Source organism: Peromyscus californicus, unplaced genomic scaffold, assembly GCF_007827085.1.
Source record: "Peromyscus californicus insignis strain IS unplaced genomic scaffold, ASM782708v3 Scaffold_2__1_contigs__length_46816999, whole genome shotgun sequence".
In the NCBI taxonomy this organism is placed as follows: domain Eukaryota; kingdom Metazoa; phylum Chordata; class Mammalia; order Rodentia; family Cricetidae; genus Peromyscus; species Peromyscus californicus.
In genome coordinates this window covers 37,175,405-37,193,881 of record NW_026294540.1, presented here as the reverse complement: position 1 = coordinate 37,193,881, position 18,477 = coordinate 37,175,405, and the positions used below count along the sequence as shown (strand labels likewise).

Genomic DNA, 18,477 nt, shown 5'->3' with positions numbered 1-18,477 from the left:
ATAGGAGTGCTGGGATGACAGATGTATGTATTTAGATTTTATTTGTTTATTTGTTTCGGTTTTGTTTTTGTTTTCGAGACAGACAGGATTTCTCTGTGTAGCTTTGGCTGTCCTGGATCTCGCTCTGTAGACCAGGCTGACCTCAAAATCACAGAGATCCGCCGTCCTCTGTCTTCCCAGTGCTGGGATCAAAGGTGCCCACCACCACTGCACAACCATTTTTAAAAATTTGTTTATTTTTGTTAGTTTGATGTGGGTTCTGGAGATCAAAATCAGGCTTTCAAAACTAAATGTATTATCCTCTGAGCCATCGCCACAGCCTCTGTGGGTGGTTTGAATGAGAATGGCTCATATATTTGCACGCTTAGTTTCCATTTGATGAACTGTTTGGGAAAGATGGGGAGGTGTGGCCTTGTTGGAGAGCAGGTGTGTGCTGGGGTGGACTTTGAGGTTTCAAAAGCCAGGCATAGTGTTTCTCTGCCTGCTTCCTGCTACCTGCAGAAGAGGATACAAAGCTCTCTGCTACTTCTCCAGCACCATGCCTGCCTGTGTGCAGCCATGCTCCCCACCATAATTATAATAGACTAACTCTCTGAAACTCTAAGTAAGACCCCAGTTAAATGCTTTCTTTTATAATCATTGCTTTGCTCATGGTGTCTCTTCACGGCAATAGAAAACTAAGACAGCCCCCACAGCCCCCCAGACAGGATCTTGCTGTGTAGACTAGACCAGACTTGGTCATAAAAGTATTTCTAAGGCAACCCGGGCGGTGGTGGCATATACTTTTAATCCCAGCATTCGGGAGGCAGAGGCAGGTGGATCTCTGCGAGTTTGAGGCCAGCCTGGTCTACAGAGCAAGTTCCAGGACAGGCTCCAATGCTACAAAGGAGAAACCCTGTTTTAGGTGTGGGGGTAGGGAGACAACCTTACCTTCTTTTCTTTCTTTTTCTCTTTCTCCTTCTCTTCTTCTTTATCCTCTTCTTTTTAATCTTTTGTGGACAGTGTTGAGGACTGAACCTAGGACCTCCCGTACATTTGGCAAGTACTCTATAACCGAGTTACAGTCCTGGCTTTCACCTTGTATTTTGAGATAGGGTCTCTCAGTAGCCTGGAATTCACCTAATTGGCTAAGTTGGCCGACCAGAGAGTTCCAGGCACCTCCCAGCACATGACCGGCATGTGCCACCATACCCAGCTCTTTTTACATGAGTTCTAGGAATCGAACGTACGTCCTCACACTTGTAAGGCAAGCAGTTTCTCAATTTATTAGGTCCAAAGGTGCATAAAAAAATGAGGGGCAGACCACCACAGTCTAAAAGCAGAAGCAAATTTTATTTAAAAAAAAAATCAGCATGGGGAGATAAAGCTTACCAGTTAGCTGGAGCCATAGCCAGGGTTCGGGCTTCTGTGACTGTGGCAAAGGGCGCAGGTTTCAAGCCCCTTCTGATAGCAAAAAGTAAGTAAGCATCAGGCATGGGATGCACGCTAGGAGTCAAGTAGAAACAACCTTTAAAAGTTAACTTTGGTCCACAGCAGCGGTAAACGGTAGGGGGTTATCAAGAATAGCTAACCCCAAGCTGTAGAGAGCCATCATAAAAAACTAACATTTGGGTTGCTGACAGAGCTGCCCCTCCTAAAACAAAGACAGGCCTAGTTAAAGGTTAATCCCTAATTGCTGGCAAAGCTGATGGCTGTCGGCTTCCATCTCTTACGCTCGTAACGTTTTTTATTCCTATATTCCTCTCTTATTCCGATATCTCTATCTTACTTCTATATTCCTATTTTCCTATATCTAGATCATTCAAACTGAGCTTTCTCCCCTGCTCTAAACAACACATTTCAACAACAGAAACTAGGCTATTTTGGAAAGGCCCATGACTCCTAATTCTTTTTTTTTTTTCAGGGTTTCCCTGTGTAGTTTTGGTACCTGTCCTGGAACTCGCTCTGTAGTCCAGGCTGGCCTCGAACCCGCAGAGATCTGCCTGGCTCTGCCTCCCGAGTGCTGGGATTAAAGGCGTGTGACACCACCGCCCGGCGACTCCTAATTCTTGGCAACAAAATCTGCCTTGAGGAGGTATCTCTAGAAAACTTAAAAACCACAACAGGGACAAGATGACTCGGTGGGTAAGATGCTTGCAGTCAAGCCTATTGTAGAATATTACCTGAACTATGTAAAGGTGTGTTTGCATTTGTTTAACTGTGTAAAAATGCATTACATTTGTTTCACTTTGCCTGCCTAAGGCACCGGCTTGGTCTAATAAAAAGCTGAGCCAGGTGGTGGTGGCACAGGCCTTTAATGCCAGCACTCCGGAGGCAGAGCCAGGCAGATCTCTATGAGTTCGAGGCCAGCCTGGTCTACAGAGTGAGTTCCAGGACAGCCAGAGCTACACAGGGAAACCCTGTCTCGAAAAACAAAACTAATTAGTTAATTAATTAAAAAATAAAAAGCTGAACAGCCAGTAGCTAGGCAGTAGAGGAACAGGCAGGGCTGGTGGGTAGAGAGAATAGGCAGCAGGAGGAATCTAGGCTCCAGAGAGAATGAAGGAGAAAGAGAGGGAGACGTCCAGGGCCAGCCGGCCAGACATGGAAGCAGCAGGAAAGTAGGATATACAGCATGAGAAAGATAAAAAGCCCCAAGGCAAAACATAGATGAAGAGAAACAGGTTAAATTAAGTTAAAAGAGCTAGTGGGACAAGCCAAGCTAAGGCCGAGCATTCATAATTAATAACAAGTCTCCAAGTCGTGTTTTGGAGGCTGGTGGTCTGAGAAAACCTGCTACACAAGCCTGACCATCTGAGTGCAATCCCAGTGGTGGTAGCTCACACCTTTAATCCAAGCATCTGGGAGACAGAGGCAGGTAGATTTCTGTGAATTTGAGGCCAGTCTGGTCAATAGAACGAGCTCCAGGACAGCCAGGGCTACACAGAGAAACTCTGTCCAAAATAAATAAATGAATAAGAAAACTCAGCATCAAACCCTGGGCCATTAGTAAGAGTTAAATAGTCCTCAGAAACTGAGTCCAAAGTTCTCACTGGATATTTTTGTACTTGCTTGTTTTGTTTGGTGACAGTGTTTCACTATGTAGCCCAGACTGGCCTTGAACTTGCCATCTTCTTTTTTCAGTCTCACAAGTGCTAAGATTATAGGTGTGTATCATTGCATCCTGCCAAAACCCTCACTTTATGGATGAAGAAACTGTGTGGAATCTACACTCTGCTGCGAGAAAGCTGGTTCTTTTGTCCTGGCCATTAAAGTTGGGTATAACTTACCCTCTTGGTCATGAAAGAAATTAAAACATTTAAGGAGAGAGTTATAGGGGACATTTTCTGCTGGGCCAGTAACTAGTCGCTGCAAGTTAGAATGGACTTGGAGAATGGCAAAGAGGCACTATACAGATACATTAACTCTGAAGTGACAGGCAATATAAATCATACAGAGTGTAGCTGATTAAGTCATAATTTCAGCCACAATCTGTCAGAGATGTCCTCTACACAGAGAGAAATCAGAAGCACCATCCAACAAACAGCCAACTGGGATTCTGGCTTGGAAAACTGTTAAGAAGGATGGAGTACATATAGTAGTCACTGATCATTTTGGCTACCTAATAACAGCCTAGAAGCCTGGCGATCATTATCCCCTGCACCCTTGCAGCTAAGAATAATTTTCCTTGCAGCTAGGGATCATTTCTCTGCCTCCCTTGCAGCTAGGGATGATCTTCCCCACCTCCCTCACAGCTAGAATCTTGCCATGTGGCAACCTGAGGCTGAAAGAAAGAAAAGTGAGTGCCAGGCATGTCCATATTGAAAGAGGTGGGCTACGACTGCATCTCATGACTAGAGAGAAAGAATTAGCCTGTCTGCTATTTGCTTCCGCAGCAGTGGCTCTTCTCAACTAGTTTTTATGTGCTCTGAGACCTGTTTCTTCCTGAATAGACTCCAAGCCAGATTCTCCAGCCCTTTTAGAGATTCAGATTACCCAGTATTCTTTAACACGTTCCTTTTCTGCTCAAACCAGTTAAAATTAGTTCTGTGGTTACAACTAAGAATTTAGACTGATTCACCAGACTACTTGATGTCGGTTAGCCTTAAGTTCAGCTGTGAAGATTTGGAACACCCTCCACCCACATCCCTGCCAAATAAGACTGTCTTAAATAAGAAAGCTTATCCTTTTCTCACTTAAAAGCCTGGATGAGCAGTTTTGGGTAGGCTGGCAGCACCAAGGCCTCAGGTGTCCTGAATCTTCCTGACTGCTTGTTCTGCCATCCCTCAGGTGTGGTACTATACTCACGGTCCAAGATGACAACTAGAACTCCAGCCGTCACATTTACATTTCAAGGGCTGTTTTGCTTTGTTTTGTTATAAATGTACCAGGCTGTGGTGATACATGCTTATAATGCCAGCACTTGAGAAACTGAGGCAGGAAGACTGCGAGCTTGCAGCCAGCCTCTACATAGTGGGAAAGGTAAAGATTATCAGCCATCTTTTTTTTTTTTTTGAGACAAGGATTCACTCTAGCCCAGACTGACATAAAATTTATAGCAATCCTCCTGCCTCCTCCTAAATGCTGGAATTACAGATGCCTGGCTGAGTCTTGAACTTGAGACATTTCTGCTTCTGTCTCCCAAGTGCTGAGATTTACAAGCTTGTGCCAGATGACCAGCTGCCAGCCATCTTCTGTACGTGTACATGCTCTATGCCTGTGCATATGGAAACCAAAGGCCAATTAGAGATTTATTTCACAGGGCTGGAGAAATGGCTGATCTTCCAGAGGACCTAGGTTCGATCCCCAGCACCCACATGGTGGCTCACAGCCATCCATAACTCCAGGCCCAAGGGATCCAATGCCCAAGGGATCTGGCCTCTAAGAGCACTGCCCACACGTGGTACACAGACATAAAATAATAAAGTAAAAATGTAAGAAACAAGATTTATTTTACTATTATTTTAATTATGTAGATGTGTGTGTCTATGTGTAGGTATGTGCCCATAAGTGTAAGTGTCTTAGGAGACCAGAAGAGGACATCAGATCTCCTGAAGTTGGAATACAGGTAGCTGTGAGCCACCCAATGTAGATGCTGGACATTGAACTCAGATCCTCTGCAAGAGCAATATGCACTTTTAACCCCGGGGCCATCTCTCACATGCATCCATTCAGCCATTACAGAAGTACTGAAGACCTTCACACTTGTGGGACAGGTACTTTACCTCCTGAGCCATCTCTTCAGTCCGTCTCTTTTGTTTGTTTGCTTTTTTGAGACAGGATCCTACTGTGTAGACCAGGCTGGCCTCCAGTTCACAGAAATCCACCTGCCTCTGCCTCCTGGGTGCTGGGAATCAAAAGTGTTTGCCACCATGCTGAGCATTTGGCAGCCATCTTTTAAGGAAAGTTCTAGAATGCTTAGAATTTAGTTTCATAACTCTGTGAATTGCCTTGAAAACCTTTGAGTTGAATAGTTTGAAAGGGTGACTTTGATGGTACGTGCATTATACCTCAATTTTTAAATCCACATTGTGCAGGGCATGGTGGTTCATGCCTGTAATCCTGGCCCTTCGAAGGTAAAAGCAGGAAGATCATCAGTCCCAGGCCAGCTTTGGTTATGAAAAGAATTCAAGGACAGCCTGGGTTACATCAGACTCAGTCTCCAAAAAAAAAAAAAAAAAAAAAATCAAACAACCAAAACAAAACAAAAAATCTCACTGCCAAGAATATATGTGCATAAGCATACCAAGTTGCAAGGGAGGCTGGGAACTGTAATCTTTATTCAAAGGTTGGCTCTGTGATTAAGAATTGGGTTTCATTCACTAGGGAATAAAGTAATGGCGGCGATGGAGGATAGCATTCTCTGCCAAAGAGGATGAAGCCAAAGCAAGGCTGTATATGCTCAGATACTTGCAGCTTAATATCTTGTTCTTCAGCTCTACTGGGCCAGCTATAGATCAGCATGGGTGCTTTCATTTTTGTAAAGGGAAATCTTCTAGTGTTTGATGATCGTGTCTCACTGTGTTGGTGAATAACTATCAAGTTAACAGGATCTAGACCCACCATGGGAACAGGCCCCTGGGTATGTCTGTGAAGGAGTTTCTAGATGGAGTTGATTGAGAAAGGAAGACCCACCCTGAAAGTGGGAAGCATAATTCCCTAGGCTGGGGTCTAGGACTGAATAAAAAGGAGAAAGTGGACTGAACACCAGTGGTGGATGCTATGTGATCAACTGCCTCATGCTCCAGCTGCCTTCCCCACGGTGGTGGTTTGAGTAAGAATGCCCCCCCCCCCCCACAGGCTCATATGTTTGAATGCAGAGTTACCAGGGAGTGTGGCACTGTTTAAAAGGATTCAAAGGGTCAGGAGGTGTGACCTTTTTGGAGAAAGTGTGTCACTGGGGGTTGGCCTTGAGGGTTCAAAAGCTCAGACCAAGCCCAGTGTCTCTCTCTGCCTCTTTGCTTCTAGTTCAGTAGTTCTCAGCTACTGTTCCAGCCTGCCTGCATGCCACCAGGCTTCCTACTATGATGATAATGGACTAACCTCTGAAACTATAAGCAAGCCCCAATTAAATGATTTCTGTTATAATAATGGTCTTGGTCATGGGGTCTCTTCACAGCAGTGCAAAAGTGACTAAGACACCCACCATGATGGACTGTACTCTCAAACTGTCAGCCAAAATAAATCCTTTCTTTCTTATTGTTTTGTTTGTTTGTTTGTTTTGTTTTTAGACAGGGTTTCCCTGTGTAGCCCTGGCTGTCCTGAAACTCGTTCTATAGACCAGCCTGGCCTTGAACTCACAGAGATCCTCTTGTCTTTGCCTCCCACCACACCCAGCCAAATCCTTTCCTTTTTAAATTGCCCTCATCCAGTATTTTGTCGCAGTGACGAATACATTGCTAATTTATTCGTTTAACTCAGAGCAAAGATTTGACATCCTGGACCCTGGCTGGAGTATTCATCCCCAAACATTTGAAGGCTGCTTTTCGTTTCCTGTATGTTGCTGTGAATGTATGCATTAATTCATTCATGAACTCAAAGCTGAATGGACTATTGTTGGAAGAAATAAGTCATTGGATGGGAATGCCTTTAAAAGATCCTTCCTTCCTTGATCCTGGGTCTCTCTTTTTTTTTTTTTTTTTTTCTTTTTTGGTTTTTTGAGACAGGGTTTCTCTGTGTAGCTTTGCGTCTTTCCTGGAACTGGCTTTGGAGACCAGACTGGCCTCGAACTCACAGAGATCCCCCTGCCTCTGCCTCCCGAGTGCTGGGACTAAAGGCGTGCGCCACCACCGCCCGGCCTCCTGGGTCTCTTATAACCCAGGATAGCCTCAACTTTATTATGTAGCCAAGGATAACCTTGAACTTTTGATTGTCCTCCTCTAAGTACTGGGATTATAGATGTGAACTGACACTCTACTCCCGGTTTGGGTGGTTCGGAGGATTGAATCAGGCCCTGGTCCTCTTAGGTCTTAGGTGCCACCCTATTTCAAAGAAATCAGGGCTGTCCCTACCGGACTCTGCAGTCTCTCCATCCTAGACAGAGAGCTGATAAGCAAGTGTGCTGTAACCTCGCAGCCCTGCCTGTTCCAAGTGCCCAGAGCCGAGATAATTTTGCGTTGCACTGGATCTATAGTACCTGCCTGGCCTCTCGCATATAGACTAGGTCACACATTCACACATACTGCTCTTCTCTCTCTCTCTCAAAAACAAAACAAAACAACAACCAACTGTAAGAGTAAGAAACCTCCTTCTGTTCTTTGGGACTAGAGGTTCTCTCTTCAAGACCCCACCACACTGCCAACAGTATATTATAACTCTCCTAATATTCTGGGAACCAAAGGGCTTGTCTCTCCCTTTTGGGACTCCATAGTGTCAATCTATGGTACAATGCCTAATCTTTTGATTCTGAAAGAAATTGAAGTCTCTTTGCTATCAGGACTCTGTGATGGTTGTCTTGTCTAATGAAGCCCCTCCTGAAGGCTTTCTCTCTCACTTCAGGGCTTCATTATCATGGCTGCCTATGGCCATGATGCTATATTAATAACTCTATGATAATTAGTTTTAATTGTCAACTAGGAACAATCTAAGATCACCTGAGAAGAGATTCTAAATGAGGGATTGTCTAGAGATTAAGTTGGCCTGAAGTTATGTCTGCAGAGGTGGAGTGGGGTGGGGTTGTATGTGTGTGTTTATCTTAATTATGATGACATGGGAAGACCTGCCCGCTGTGGGTGGCACCATTCCCTGGGAGGGGGATCCTGGTCTCTTTGATAGTGCAAAGTGTGATCTGAGCTCTAACATGCCTGCATTTATTTCTTGTTCTCTGCTTTTGACTGTAAATGTAACGTGACTAGCTGCTTCAGGGTCTGTTGTGAGGTAATTCCAGCAGAGAACACACAGACACTCTTCAACTAATAGAATGCCTATATTGTCCGTCAGCAGCTACATGGGGAGCTCGCCCAAACCATGCACCCCAGAGCTACACCATTCTTTGCCTTTTATGCACAAAAGCCACGTCCTGGTGGACGCATTTTGGTTAGCAAGAGCAATTAGTGAGCAGTGAAACCACAGAAGCCAAAAGCAAGTACATTTACGGACTTTCCCAAGTCCTGGAACTATGGACGAGGTCTTGGATGGGTTAGGTCTTTGTTCCCGCTTGGCAGGTGTTTGGGTCTGTGCTGGATTCTAAGGTCAGAACGGTGCCTCTGACATGGCATCAGTTATGCGGAGGTCTTGGGGCCTGTTGTAGCTTCTGCCACCTAGCCTTCCCCACAATGATGAACTGTAGCCCAGAATTGTGAACTGAACAAGCCCTTTCTCTCTTAAGTTGCTTCTGTCGGGGTATTTTATCATATCACAGCAATGGGAAATAAAACTAAGACAATTCCTTTTACTGTGCTCTAGCTGGGAGAGAGGACCAAGAGAGACAGAGACGGAGTCCTGGGGTAGGAAGCCGAGTCCCCATGCAAGGGCTGATGGTAGAGTTGGTGGAGGCTTTGGCAGGACTTCCTTCTGGTTCGGAAGGTGTAGGAGAGGTCAACACTGAAAGAAGGTGTTCCGGGTGCATCTTGCATGAGATCCTGGATTTTTTTTTCCCCCGTTTTTCGAGACAGGGTTTCCCTGTAACTTTGGAGCCTGTCCTGGACTAGCTCTGTAGACCAGGCTGGCCTCAAACTCACAGAGATCCGCCTGGCTCTGCCTCCCAAGTGCTGGGATTAAAGGCGTGCACCACCACCGCCGCCGGCAAGATCCTGGATTCTTTTAAACATTTTATTACATTTTAGTGTGTGTGTGTGTGTGTGTGTGTGTGTGTGTGTGTGTGTGTGTGTGTATGTGCACGCTGCATGTGTGAAGATCAGATCAGGGGACAATTCATCTCTCCCTTTCCACCATGGGTCCCAGATATTGGCAGCAAGTGCTTATATCTGATGAGCCATCTCACCAACCTACACCCCAGAGTCGTCTTCTTTTAAAAAATAGTCTCTTAAAACCAATTATCTTCTATTTATGTGTGTTTGTGTGTGTGCCTTTGTGAATTTATGTGTACCATATGTGTGCACCACATGTGTGCAGGTACCCACAGAAGCCAACGGAGGTTGTCAAGCCTGGCAACCTGAGTTCTGGCTCCAGGATCCATGTGGTACAGGAGGAGAAAACCAACTCCCTCTAGATGTTCTCTGACCTCTACAAGTGTGCCACAGCATGGACATGGACACACACACTCATGTACATATATACATGCAAACATGCACACGCATACATAATACATACATCATACATACATAAATGTGAAAACAATCCAGGCACTTGTTGGGAAGAAGAAAAGACTCAGAGTGTGTGATGGCTACTTGGTTGTCAACTTGACTCCATCTGGAATTAACTAAAACCCAAGCAGCTAGGTAAACCTGTGAGGGATTTTTCTTGATTGAATTATTTGAAGTGGGAAGATCCACCTCAAATCTGGGCCACACCTAATGGCAGCCTATATAAAGGAACGTAGAAAGGAAGTGTTTGCTCTCTGCCTGCTTGTTGCTCTCACTCCCCTGGCAAGTCCATCCCTCCACTGGCATTAGAGCCGACTTCTTTGGGATTCAGGTGCATATTGAAGACCAGCTGAGACATCCAGCCTCTTGGACTGAATGACTACTGGATTCTTGGACTTCCTGTTGGTAAACAGTCATTGTTGGACTAGCTGTAAGGCATTTTAATAAACCTCATATACATATATATATCCCACATACATATCCTGTACATGTCCCATATATATGCATATATATACATACACACACACACACACACACACACACATACACACACACACGCACTAACACACACGCGTGCGCACGCGCCTGTAATCCCAGCACTCAACAGGTGCAGGCAAGAAAATCTTAAATTCAAGGTCATCAGCTATATATGTCTGTGTGTGCATGTCTGTGTATATGTATTGATGGCTGACTACATATATATATGTGTGTGTGTATATGTAGATATATACATATGGGATTTATCATATATATGTACATATTCCTTCTATCAGTTCTGTTTCTCTAGAGAACCCTGATAATACAGAGTTGGATAAGAAGGTGGATGTCATCAGGGTGAATGTGATCAAAACACATTATACACACATTGAAAACTGTCAGAGAATAACAAAAAATACCAAATATTTAAAACAGGGAAAGAAAAGAAATCCAGCTAGGATTAGAGAGGCTTGGCACACCAAGTCCCCAGAGAAGTGGCCAGAGGCTGAGATCATGCTGTTTGGTGTAGGCTACACAGCCTACTCTCCAGACAGGGAAGGAGGAAAGTCTCTCAAAGATACAAGAGTGAGTGCCAGCAAGTGAGTGCCAGCGACTGAAGGAGGAAGTGGGGACTGACTGCCAATTAGACTCACCAAGTCTTATGATGATGACAATGTTTTTGAAAGTAGTTGGATGTGGTAGTTACACACTATTTAAACTTTTACACTATACTAACGGTAGGGTATGGTGGTGCGCACCACCACTCGGGAGGCAGGAGCAGGCAGATCTCTGTAAGTTCGAGGTCAGCCTGGTCTACAGAGTGAGTTCCAGGATGGACCAGGGCTATACAGAGGAACTCTGTCTCAAAAAAGCAAAATATAATAATTAATAATAATAAACAAACTATACTAACACTAAATTGTTTTTTCTTTTCTTTTCTCTCTTTCTTTCTTTTTTTTTTTTTGAGATGTAGTCTCATGTCTCAGTCTGGCCTCATACTCACTATGTAGCTGATGACACTGAGCCAGAGATTCTCCTGCCTCCACCTCCTGAGTGCTGGGATTATAGGCATACACCATCACACTCAGTTTATGCTGTGCTGGGAATGGAACCCAGGGCTTCATGAATGCTAGGAATGCATCTACCAATTGAGCTACATCCTCAGCCTCCATTTGCCTCTTTTGTTTTGTTTGTTTGAGACAGTACCTGGGAATATTGCCCACCCAGGCTAGCATCAAACTCTTAGATTCAAGTAATCCTTCTGCCTCAGCCTCTCAAGTAATGTGGACTACAGCTGTGTATCAGTGTGCCCAGCTGAATCGTTACCTATAAAATAGCTAATTTTATGTTATGAGAATTCTGCCATAAGAAAGTAAAAATAAAAAGGAAAAGGAAAGAAAGAATCAAGTACTGGAGATGTAGTATTTGCCTCGAATCCCCCAGTGAGGGGCTGGGCACATAACTCAGTGTGTGATGGCTATTCTTGGCTGTCAACTTGACTACATATAGAATTAACTAAAACCCCCAAATGGAGGGCACACCTGTGAGGGATTTTTGCTTAATTTGAAGTACAGGAAGATCTACTTTTAATCCAGATCTATGAGGTAGGAAGATGAACCTTTAATCCAGATCTTTTGAGGTGGGAAGACCCATCTCTAATCTGGGCCACACACCATCTGCTGGAAACCGATGTAAGGACATGGAAGAAGGAGGCTTTTGCTCTCTGTCTGCTTACTCACACCTCACTAGCAAGTCCATTCCTTCACTGACATTAGAACCTACTTCTTTTGGATTCCAGTGTACACTGAAGACCAGCTGAGACATCCAGCCTTGGGAACAACTGAACAACTATTAGAATCTTGGACTTTCCATTCATAGCCAGACATTGTGGGATTAGCTGGACCACAGCCTGTAAGTCATTCTAATAAATCTCCTTTCTAGTACCTGGTGGCTTACTTTTGGCAACACCAACAGCTCCACCCCCTTTCTCTGCAGAATCACCATGGTGGCTGGGGCCCTGTACACATATCCTGAAAACTGGAGGGCCTTCCAGGCTCTCATTGCTGCTCAGTTCAGTGGGGCTCAGGTCCATATGGTCTCCGAATCACCCCATTTCCACTTTGTCCAAACTAACCGTACCCCCCAAATTTCTCCAAAATTTTCCTGCCAGCAAGGTTCCTGGATTTGAGGGTAATGATGGATTCTGTGTGTTTGAGAGCAATGCCATTGCTATTATATAAGCAATGAGGAGCTGTGGGGAAGAACTCCAGAGGCAGCAGCTCAGGTGGTGCAGCGGGTGAGCTTTGCTGGCAGTGACATGGTCCCTCCAGCCAGTGCCTGGGTGATCCCCACCTTGGGCATCAGGCACCACAACACACAGGCCACTGAAAATGCAAAAGAGATGAGGTGCATCCTGGGGCTGCTGGACCCTCCCTTGAAGACCTTTCTGTGGGTAAGTGAGTGACACTGGCTAATATTACAAGTTTTCTGCTCCGTGCTTGGCTCTAGAAACGGGTCTTAGAGCCTCCTTTTCACCAGGTTCTCCCCAGTGCCAACTGATGGTTCCTTACCTGCATTAACCAGCTCCAGTTCAGGGCAGTCTTGGAGAAGGTGAACTCTTGGAGGAGGAAGAAGATGGTTCAGTTTGATGCTAAGAAGTTTGCAGAGAGTCAGCCTAAAATGGACACCCCAAGGAGAGAAAAGAGTTTACTGGAAGAGAAACAGAAGCCCTAGGATGAGCAGAAAGAGAGAGAGAAAAAAAAAAAAGGCAGCTGCCCCAGCTTCTGAGGAGATGGATGAGAGTGAGCAGGCACTGGCTGCTGAGCCCAAGGCCAAGGACCCCTTCACTCACCTGCCCAAGAGAACCTTCGTGTTGGAGGTTTAAGCATAATTATGCCAATGAGGACACCCTCTCTGTGATGCAGCCATATTTTGGGGAGTACTTTGATAAGGATGGCTTGTCCCTGTGGTATGCCCAGTACCGTTTCCCTGAAGAGTTACCCAGACCTTCATGAGTTGCAGCCTCATTACTGGAATGTTCCAGCCATTGGACAAACCGAGGAAGAATGCCTTTGCTAGTATTATTCTCTTTAGAACCAACATTTCTGGCATGTGGGTCTTCTGTGGCCAAGAGTTTGCCTTGCCGCTGAGTTCAGGTTGGCAGGTGGACAATGAATCATATACACGGCAGAAACTGGATCCTGGTAGCAAGGAGAGCCAGGCCCTGGTGTGAGAGTACTTTTCCTCCGGAGGGGGGAGGGGATGACTTCCAGTACATGGGCCAAGCTGTCAGTCAAGGCAAGATCTTCAAGTGAACACGTCTTGCTGTTGCCTAGCTGCCTGCACCCACCCACCCTTCAAGGGAGATGGGGGCCATTAAAAGAAAAACATTGAAAACAAAAATAAAAATAAGTCATATATATATATATATATATATATATAGAGAGAGAGAGAGAGAGAGAGAGAGAGAGAGAGAGAGATTCATTCTGTAAGTTCTGTTACTCTAGAGAACCCCAACTAACACACAGTGGCAGAGCACCCTCCTAGAATCCACCAGGAGGATCTAAGGGCACAGTTCAAAGGCAGAACGCTTTCCAAGTATAGGTAAGGCCCTGGGTTGTCATTACAAGAAAAAAGGAGGAGATGGGAGGAAAAGGGAGAGCACGGGGGTCAGGGAAAGGGAGAAAGAGCAGGGCAAAGAGAAGAGTACCTATCCCCTACACAGGCTCCATAGCAGCGGGAAATCCATCACTCTCAGTGCGTCCCGCTTGCAGGAAGCTAACTAGAAGTTGAGCATCCTATATGGCTGACAAAGGGTAGGTAATAGACTGGCTTTCTCCGGCAGCCCTGAGCTGGAAGCTAGACAAGGAAGCTGGCGCTAGTCTAGTGCTGGCTCTCTGGGGCTAAGGCTGCAGAGGCTGTGTTTGGCTTCCTGGTGAGTTGCTGCAGGTGTCCCGTAGAGCTCTATTGTCCTACAGGGTCTGGTGACTGCCCCTTTGTATGCACAGTCTCTGAATGGGGGATGTGGGTAAACACATCTGTTCCTACGCAGTGCAGTGCCCGGGACAGGCCAGGTGCACAAAGTAGTGGGCTCAATTTCTTGCATTCACTAGGTAGTGGTGTGGCTCAGTTGGCAGCCCCAGCCGGGTTCAACCTCCAGCACCCCATGAAATACTGGGCCTGGTGGCAAAGGCTTGTAAATCCCAGCACTTCAGAGTTGAAAACAGAAGGATCAGAAGTTCAAGGTCATCTTTGGCTACCCAGCCTGGCCTAAGCAAGACCCTGTCTCAAAAAAAAAAAAAAAAAAAAAAAAAAACAAACATTGCTAACACATCTAAGTCTGCATCGGGGCTTGTGGATATTGTATGCATCAGCTCCACAGCCCCGTGCTTGGAGCCTGCATGTCCAGGCAGGACACACTCAATCTGGCATATCTGTGGAGCTAAGCCGTTGCACAAACATGTGGATTGCAGGGTCTCCTTAGGGTTTGGTACCTCCTCCTATCCTTGCCCACCCCCGCCCCTCCCCACACACCTCTGTCCCGTTTTCTGCTCCTCTTGTCTCTCCATGACATTTCTGCACCTTCACCCACCAGAACAGGACCTATCTGCAGCAAGTCCTTGGGGCCCCCACCCACCACAAGCCCTAATTATTATCCCTCTAGTGGCCAGGAGCCCAAGCAAGACTTTCTGAGTGACTGGAACATTCCTTCCAGAAGTAGTCACCTCAGAAAGGATGTAACTTCCCCATTCCAGGAGGAACAGATGCTCTGAGTGTGTACATACAGAGGAGGGCGGCACCAAGACTTCTTCACATCCCATGGAGTTCGTTGAAAGTAAATGGGTCCTGTATCTCATCGGTCAACAGTGTATAAAACCCCTCATTAAGAGAAGGGGTTAAGGGCCCTTCATTTGGTTTCATGTGTGTGTGTGTGTGTGTGTGTGTGTGTGTGTGTGTGTGTGTGTGTGTGTGTGTATCTGTGTTTGTCTCTGTGTGCATAAACACTCATGCACATGCAGGAGTATGTATGGGTGTGCCTGCCTGTGCGTGCATGTGTGCAAGTTGGAAATCAAATCCTGGTACTACCCTCTATTGCTCTCCACTTTATATTTTGAGTCTGGGTCTCTCAGTCAGCTACCACCACACTTGGCTTTTAGGTGGTTTCTGGGGACTCTGAACTCAGGTCTCCATGCTTGTGCGGCAAGGGCTTTACGGATTGAGCCAACTCCCTAACTCCTCATTCCATTTCTATACAAGATGAAAGAAAACCGGAAAAACAAACCCAGCCCCACACTTCTGAGGGTCACTTGCCCTGGACCAAGGGGGTATTCTTCTATTTCGCCTCTGGCCCAGAGATGATGGCTTCCGATCTTAGTTCTTACGGAAGAATTTGATCCTCAGGACAAGGGTAGGACTCATAACTTGGTTGTGGTTTCCCAGGAAACTTCCCATTACACTGGAAGGAAGAAGCAGGAAGTCCCACACCCAGTCAATTTTGGGGGAAGGCATAGTCCAGGCACAAGTATCACCAGAGATTTTAGGGGCAAAGCATGGGAACCCCAACAATATTCTAAAGGGACTCAGAAAAGATTGTGTCTCCTGTTCTCCGCGAGCTAAATAAAAAGACTGTAGTCGCCGGGAAGTGGTGGCACACGCCTTTAATCCCAGCACTCGGGAGGCAGAGGCAGGCGGATCTCTGTGAGTTCAAGGCCAGCCTGGTCTCCAAAGCGAGTTCCAGGAAAGGCACAAAGCTACACAGAGAAACCCTGTCTCGAAAAACAAAAAACAAAAAACAAAACAAAACAAAACAAAACAAACAAACAAAAAAAGACTGTAGTCAGGAACAGAGACCGGAGACTTATTCCTTGTGGACCCATTGAGTAGAGGAATAAAGAGATCCAGCGACACTCACCAGGTCCATGAGGGTTAGGTGTAAATAGAGGGCAAGAGCTATTATTCATAGCTAAGCCTTCCCCGTGCAGGTGTGGTCCTGCCCAGCATTGTCTCAGCGCCAGTCTCTACTGCAAGGTGCTCCATCGTCAGATATGAGTGAGATCTCTTCCTAGGAGACAAGTCGCCCTCTGCCTGGCACCTGGAGCTTCAGCTTTTCCCTCTCCTCATCTGAGACTCCTGGGGGAAGTCCCAATTCCACGGAGACCATTGTTTCTATAACCTCATAGCTGAAGGGAGGGCACAAGTGTCTCTCTTTAGTATATCTTGGCTCCGGCCATGCCAGTGACTCAGGGCAGCTGGATCCCGACTGTATGAGGATGCTCTGAGGGAGGGGGAAGGCTTGGGCATCTGTGCATGGACAACGCCATTCTATATCAAGCTTGAGCCCTAAATGCAAACAATGACTGGTGTTCTTACAAGAGGAGGGGCCTAGAGAAACATGAGAGGGCTAGAGACACTTTCGATTGCTGTGTGACAAGGAATCTGGAGTCACCAGGTACTAGAAATGACAGGAAGGGTGTTTCCAAGAACCTTTGGAGGGAATGAAGCCCCAACCACACCTGGATTTTTAACTTCTGCTCTCCAATGAGACAGGACAGAAAGACGCGGGTATGATGGGGACAGGAGAACGGAAAGGAGTCTCATCCAGGAGCCTGCTTGAAGGCTCCCTCCAGCTAGGAAGTCAAAATTCCAGCACCATTAGCCACATTTCCTTAAGACCTTTCTCCCTTCCCAGCTGTGACCTACAACTTTCCAGGAATCTCAGACCAGACACTCCATTATGGTAAAAGATACGTCCTAAACCTTGTGCAACCCTAGTGCTTCCTGGATTTTCCTTATCAGATTATGACGCCACGCAAGCCCTCTGCTGCCACTTATCAGGAAGAAGAGGGTGGGGATATGCTCAGCTGGTAGCAGGTTTGGCTGCCACCATCATGAAGCCCTGAGTCCAGGCTTCAGTACCATACACTGTGTGTGGTGCACAGCTGTAATCCCAGCGCTTGGAAGGTCAAGGCAGGAGGGTTAGAAGTTCAAGGTCATCCTTGGCTTCATAGAAGGCCACATGAGACTTTGTATCAGAGAAAGAGGGAAGGGAGGAGAGAGAGAGAGAGAGAGAGAGAGAGAGAGAGAGAGAGAGAGAGAGAGAGAGAGAATACCTTTAGCAAGCCTTTGAGATGTAACGAGTCACCAAAATGATAAATGTGACTAATGACAAGAGACTTGATTGTGTCTTTCTCTTAAGAAGCCGTATTAGTTACTTTCTGCTACTATGGTAAAACACCATGACCATGGTGGTTTGAAAGAAAATGGCTCCCAAAGGGAGTGGCACTAATGGGAGATGTGGCCTTGTTGGTGTAGGTGTGGTCTTGGAGGAAGTGCATCACTGTGGAGGCAAATATAGTTGGAAGTTTCTCTGGTCCCAGCCGGCTCTGTGGTCCTGAATTTCTCCGGTCCCGCCTGGCCCCATGGTCCTGCAGCTGCTTACAAAATAATCATTCATAGGCCCATATTAATTATCAACTGTATGGCCTATGGCAGGCTTCTTGCTAGCTAGCTCTTTCATCTTAAATTAACCCATTTCTATTAATCTATGTTTTGCCACGTAGCTGTGGCTTTACCTGCATCCCATTACCTGTTGCTTCTAGGATGGTGGTCTGGCGTCTCCCCCACTCTCCTTTCTCCTCTCACTGTCTCTCTTGGATTTTCCCTTCTGGCTCCATCCTGCCCTGCCATAGGCCAATGCAGCTTTCTTTATTAGTCAATGGGAACAACACATATTCACAGCTTACAGAAAGACCTCCCACAGCAGAGGCAGGCTTTGAGGTCTCATATATGCTCAAGCCATGCCCAGTCTACTTCCTGTTACCTGCATATCAACATGTAGCAGCTCCTTCTTCAGCACCATGTCTGCCTGCACACCGCCATGCTCCCCGTCATGATAACGAACTAAACCTCTGAAACTGTAAGCCACCACCTCAATGAAATGTTTTCCTTTATAAGAGTTGCTGTGAGCCGGGCGGTGGTGGTGCACACCTTTAGTCCCAGCACTCGGGAGGCAGAGCCAGGCGGATCTCTGTGAGTTAGAGGCCAGCCTGGGCTACCAAGTGAGTTCCAGGAAAAGGCGCAAAGCTACACAGAGAAACCCTGTCTCGAAAAACCAAAAAAAAAAGAGTTGCTGTGGTCATGGTGTCTCTTCACAGCAATAGAAACCTTAACTAAGACAATGACCAAGGCAACATACAGAAGAATTTATTTGGGTTTATGGTTCTAGAGGGATAAGAAGGTTCCACTGTGATAGAGAAGT

The 18,477-nt window shown here is 46.1% G+C and overlaps 1 protein-coding gene and 1 pseudogene across 2 annotated transcripts in view; both read left to right on the top strand.

Annotated features, from left to right (window-relative positions):
• The window catches only part of Ocm2 (oncomodulin 2), a 66,623-nt gene that overhangs the window by 12,822 nt on the left and 35,324 nt on the right, over positions 1-18,477 (top strand). The gene's annotated exons all lie outside the window — the stretch shown is intronic.
• Positions 11,201-13,534, top strand: LOC128120430 (elongation factor 1-gamma-like; annotated as a pseudogene).